This window comes from Oreochromis niloticus, linkage group LG5 (assembly GCF_001858045.2).
Source record: "Oreochromis niloticus isolate F11D_XX linkage group LG5, O_niloticus_UMD_NMBU, whole genome shotgun sequence".
In the NCBI taxonomy this organism is placed as follows: Eukaryota; Metazoa; Chordata; class Actinopteri; order Cichliformes; family Cichlidae; genus Oreochromis; species Oreochromis niloticus.
Genome location: NC_031970.2, coordinates 15016860 through 15023091, shown reverse-complemented (window position 1 = coordinate 15023091; position 6232 = coordinate 15016860). Strand labels below are relative to the sequence as shown.

At 36.9% G+C, this 6232-nt stretch overlaps 1 long non-coding RNA gene across 1 annotated transcript; it reads right to left on the bottom strand.

Annotated features, from left to right (window-relative positions):
- Positions 1-1148: 1148 nt before the first annotated feature.
- Positions 1149-4016, bottom strand: LOC109202253 (uncharacterized). The gene is made up of 3 exons (XR_002062217.2): positions 3823-4016; positions 3277-3430; positions 1149-2218 (listed from the first exon to the last, which is right to left on the bottom strand). It is a non-coding gene; the product is annotated as an uncharacterized LOC109202253 (long non-coding RNA).
- Between the last annotated feature and the right edge of the window lie 2216 nt (positions 4017-6232).

Below are 6232 nucleotides of genomic sequence, written 5' to 3'. Positions count from 1 at the left end.
ATGTTTGTTTTATTTATTTATTTATTTTATCAGAAATATGTCAACAAGGCAGTGCCAAACCACTTCATGTGTCTATTTCAAAAGCTTGCCTCTTTAATAAGAATCTGGATGCTTGCTTGCAACTCTGGAAAATTTTGAAATTAACAAGAGTAGGTCCTAAACTCTGAGCAGCAACAATGGGAACAAGTTTACCCCAACCGGTCGCAGCAGATGGCCGCCCCTCCCTGAGCCTGGTTCTACCGGAGGTTTCTTCCTGTTTCTTCCTGGAAGTTTTTCCTTCCCACTGTCGCCAAAGTGCTTGCTCACAGGGGGTCATATGATTGTTGGGTTTTTCTCTGTATGTATTATTGTGCGATCTACTGTACAATATAAAGCGCCTTGAGGCGACTTTTGTTGTGATTTGGCGCTATATAAATAAAATTGAATTGAATTGAAAGTTTAGCTTCTAAAAGTGTTGTTAAAGAGAAGAGTTTACCCAACTTTCTAAAACATTTTGCAAAAAACAAATTTAAAATGAACATATTAAAAAAGAAAAAAGAAATCTTTTTTTGGTGATTTTCAGTGAAGCATAGGGTTTACATGAATTGCCATGTGTTTTTATTTACACTTTACATAGTCAGCCAACATTTTATTTTGAGTCGTGATTCTTAGAGTTTTAAATTTTATGTCTTCATCGCTCATATTCTTCATTTGTCTCACTTTAGCTCCATTTTTATAAAATATTAAGTTGTCACATCTTTGGAATTCATTTCTTTGCTTCCAGGTGTAAAAGAAGCATCATTTTAACAAATCACATTCTTTACAAACAGCACAAATATACATATATATAAATAAACATCATGGTGATCACCACGTACACACAACCTTGGAAGCCTCTGGGTGCCATGGCTACCTTCCAGTGAGCAGATTAAACTGAATAGACAGTGAGCCAGGGTTTTAATTAGTGTGTGAGTGTGTGTGAGACCGCTAAAGAGACACACCTGTCGCCTGCCGGGAACACATTGTACCAACCAGATGCCTGACAAATGCCAGCTTCTCATAGACAAACACACACACATGCTCATGCTTGATTCGTACCCATATCCAGAGCCTGGGGATCAATTTGGGTGTAGTCCCATAAAACAAACACCATGAAAGTGCCCCTTTAATTTAATTTCCATTTATTTGCATTTTCCTAATATGAGTTCTTCAAACCCTTGCAGGACATTTGATTAGTACAAGAAAAAGCAGATCCAAAACACACCTTTAAGTCAGTTTACACAAGAAGACATGCATCAAAAAAATGAAATGTTGAAAATGCTGTTAAATGATGTCCAAACAGTTGTTTTTTGTCACATGCAGCTCACAGCAGGATGCTGTAGACTATAATTTTACGGGACACATGCCCAGTCTATTTTCACATGGGCTATTTTCACTTTGTAGCAGGGAGGTAAAAGAAATGTTAATATATGAGGACGTGTTGAAAAGTTCAGGTCTGCAGAACAATTTTAGCTTAAAACTATTGAGGAGTTTGAGTATTGAGGAGCTGTTGACAATATGGTGGAGCTTGTCTATGTCACAACGAGTAAATGATTTAACTACTGATAAACCAGCCTTTCATGAACTAACCAAGTTTAGGTATTTACTGGGCAAGCAAATAATTCACCAGCCTACCTTTGTAACCTAGGTAGCCTTGCTAGTCATTAAAGTCACAATTCTAGCAGTAATATCCTTTAGCATCTCCAGGTTTGTGACTAGCATTCTTAGACTAGTCAGTATTCTAGCCAGTAACTCTTTTCAGCTCCTCATTTTATATGTCTGTGCAAGATTGTGCAATTAAATAAATACAATAAAATAATGTACACTGTGTGCTCATTTTAACAATGAAACATGATCATGTATTGCAGTATGAATTTATGACATGATGAAAAATAGGTTATGAAGTTACATGCAAAATACTACTTAGCAGGATCAATACATAATGGGATTTTTGTCCATTTTTTTATAGTAAGTTAGATCCTGTAAACTGTTTCCAATTTTCTGTGTTCAGTAACAATTTGTTTCAATTTAAAGCTAGCACCTCTGTGACTCAAGATGGAAGTTTAAACAGGGTGCTAACATGGTGCTCTTGTGCAATAATTAAGTGAAAAAAAATTGGCCCTTGCTTTTCAGAGAGGAATTCGAAGGCACAGATCCTGATTAGTTGGCATCTTCCAGCTGCTATTGTCATCTGTGTTGCCTGTTATTTCCACAAACATGAGCAGATGAGACCAACAAATTGTATTTGCGAACATAACATGCAAATTAGCCTCATATCCCCTAAATTCCCCCACCAGAGACCACCTCCAGACCTGGATGCTGCCCCAGTCTCTGTCCAATTTAGTCTAGAATAGGATTTTCACCTTGCCAGAGTGCCTGTTAGTGTGGGTATGTATCCTAAGAACAGTGAGTATAACATGGTAAACAAATAAGTAAATGACATAGTAGTTGTTGCTCAAGGACTATAGAAAAATGGCAGTGCCATTCGTGATGTTATTCAAAGTTCTCAGATTTTTTAAAAGCCAGCTTTGTTGAGCAAAAAAATGTTATGTTGTTAAGGAATGAAGCCGTAGTTGAGATAAACACAAGTGAGGTTAAGGATTTTCCATTCAACAGCCTAAAAATAAAATTAAAAGATATCTTTAAGCTACTTTAAAAAAAAAAAAAAAAATGGTTATTTTATTTCATTTTGATCTAAGATTGTGACAAATTTCTGTCTTCATATACTATCAGTGGATGTTTATGTCAGATATCTCCCACTATGTGTTATTATGAAAGAAAAGTCTGGACGAAAAGAATCAGTTGAATGTTTATTTACATGTCTGGTACTTTGAAATAAAGAAAAAGAAATTCCCAATCAGTATGAAGCTGTGTGGAGAAAGGAAGGCTTGGTAATAAAATAATGTTGGTTTTTATGCTAATCCAATCTTAAAGGACCAGTAAACCATGTATGTTGTTATGATATATTAGGTAGGGAAAGGATTTAAGTTTTCCAAACCAATCACTGAAGACCACCACATTTTGTTTACACAAGTTTTCATGTGTCCTCATATTCACAGGTTACACAAACATGACTTAAACTTCCTGAAAAAATAAGTTGGTGTTACTGTAACGAGATCCCAACGAATATTGATCTACACATTTCCCATGTGACTCAAAGCTAATGTACTACTTCATGTTCTATTGTCCTACATGTGAAGTTGAAAATAATTTTTCAACTTCTAGAAATTTCTAGAAGCTGTTTGTGAAATTACTTACAACAGGATGAAGTTGGTGAAAGGTGATTCTCAGTCTCTATCGTGGCAGCATTTCCTTTTTCTTTTTGGTAGTTTCCATCACATTCGACAGGAAGCCACAAAACTTGTAACCCTTCGATGACTCACAATTTTCCCTGCTGGGTGTAGCGTTTGCACTGAGGGATGACAAAAGTGAAAGGTTAACCTGCAGGTGTCCCCCTGATGACACCTCCCCAGCTTTCTTTACAAAGTTAGAATTTTGAAAAGTGCCCTTCCAGCAGTGAAAACTAGAATCAATACAAATGAGTGAGTCTCAATATGTGGGATGAAGGACAAGGGTTAAAAATTCAGCCATGCTTAAAGTGGGACCCCTGGTCACCCAAGATGGAAGGTATTATAGGTACCAACTAGTTTCAAATAACACTGATGTATACTGATTTAACACGCATGCAACGAACATGTCAGCTGCTGTCTTTGTTTTAAGGTTAAAGTTCAACTAGTCGTAATAGGTCGTGTTTATCTTTAGTTGTTTTGCCTTGTCTAAACAGAGACATCTGCAACAAATTACCCAAGAAACACAGCAGACATTCTGCATAGGTATGTCCCATATCTTCTGGTTTGCATCTTTGTAGGTATGAGTCACTCTGCAGTGGAATGATACATACATCAAAGGTTTTTTTAATGTTACTTGACGATCAAAGAAGTCTGACAGTCGAGGACTTTCATCCACAATCACCTGGTTCCCTGAACCTTTACGGACGACTTTGGAACATTGACAGATCAAAACATGGGTCATCAGGTTTGAATAAAGTGCATACAGACTCATACTGGTTTTATTAAATCAAAAGCGGGAAAAGAAATACTGAGATATTCTGACATCTGACATCCATGACCATTTTCAGATGTTTAACTTGACTCAAACTGTTGAATCATTATCATCAAAATGAAATAAAGTTGTTGTTTTATGGTTTTTCTTTTTCAGGTAAAAGAACAGGGACTCTTCATTGCAGTTCATCAGACTCTACTTTTCCCCCCTCTAATTGCTGCATAAAATCCATATGATGTTTCTTTTTTTAATGCATTCCTTTATGCCAAATTAGGTGATGGCATTGAACTAACTGCCACCTCCTGCTCCACATTTTTTTATGCAGTGAATATCTCTGTCACTATGCTGCCCTCACAAGCTGCAGTTCTCTGCCTGACTGTTTCTTCGAGCTCACTTCAAAAGAAAGGCTGCGGTGCTAATTACTCCCACAAGTGGAACCCTGCTGTTGAGTACAAAGCATGAAGCATAGATTTTCAGCTCTCTTTTCATCTGAAACTCAGAATGGCTCCTCACTCCTTCAACTCACTTGACCTTCTCCCTTGAAGTCATACTTCGTTGTACTCCACTTTCACATTGCACCATGTACACCTCTGCAGGAATTAGGCAGTGATCTGCCTCCAACAGTCTCAGCCCAGAAGATCCACTGTCTCCTTCAGACTCTTTACCAGCTCTGTGATCAGTCAAAAAGGAGGGAACTTCTTCAAAGAGAAAGACGAGCCTGGTTTGTTGTGTTTATACAGTGTTACCCTCAGCAGGTTTCCCTTAATGAGCTTAGCCTTCATCTGTTGTACTGCATAGAATAGAGGATCAAGCATTCCTATATTAGTACTTTAAACTTTAGTGAACTTTGTTTTTACCCCATTGTGAAACTCAACACCTAAACAATCTCACTAATATTCTTGATATTCACAAAATGCTTTGCAGACGTTTGGACAAACAAATTAGCCACAACAAATTTACAGTAACATCTCTGTAAAATTTGAAAAACCGAAGCTGCCATGTCTCACAATTTTGGAGCCTTTTCTTAGTTTACTTGCCAGAAGGTGTAGAGTGATATTTGATGTAGACATTTATCATACAGTCCCAATTGAAAATACACTGAGGATTGCTTGATATATTTTTTGAGCTTGATCCCATTACTTTGTACTTTTTTTCTTCCGTCCCTCTCAAATCTTTCACTTGTTTTAAAAGGTGGAGCTGTCAGTTTTATGAAACAGTTAGAGGAGTGGAAGTTAACTTCAAGAACAGCAGCACAAACTGTCTGATTTGTTAAGATGTGCTGTAGAAGCACAATCAAGAGAAAGATTTAGTATATTTTAGTAAAAGTCACCCTATAGTCCATTATTAGCTGTTCATGCCTGTGACAAAGTAGTTAGGCATGAACTCATTTACCACTTGGGAATTAACCATATTGATAATTTATTTCCTTGTTATTTTACAGTCAGCCATAATGCTTTAATTTAGACATTGCTGGTGTAACTTTGCTTAACACACACTATCCCGGGTTTGTTTGTGGTAGCACTAGCTACATCCATTACATCCATGCATATGTTATTTTTAAAGCAAACACTACTAACCATCAGGTCATTTGAATTTTCTTCTCTTCACAGGCAAATGTCTGGTAAATAATGTTTCTTTATGTTGCTTTGGTTATACTTACCATGTTTGTCCATTTATTCAGGTCCTATATTTAAGACAGGTATATGGCAAGGGCCGCCCCAGTACTTCCTGTTTATATAGGGTCATGAGGTCATTGATTGCATCACTGGGTGTAACCAAATGAAGGGTTTTAAATTGTGTATAGTATCGTTTATTTTCTTTAAAGAAGCCTTTTGAGTTGTATTGTTTGCAGTGTTTTACTTTTCAAACCATTTAGCTGAGTAAATGAGTTTGTCAGTTTCATGCATAATCTTATTCCTGTTCTTTGTTTAGACTAACTAACGACTAACGAGGTTCAGGTGTGGGTAAAGTCCTGTATAAAGCAAGTGGGATTTTTGCCTACCAGGTGGATTGTTTTATGGTAAAATGGAGATGCCAGAAATAAAGTATATTTAAAAGAAACTTAAATAGTCTGCTGATGCTGTTTACTTATCACCTTCCTTGCTGCTTACGTTATGCTACCTCACAACGCCCTACCTTTGTCCACCCTTGT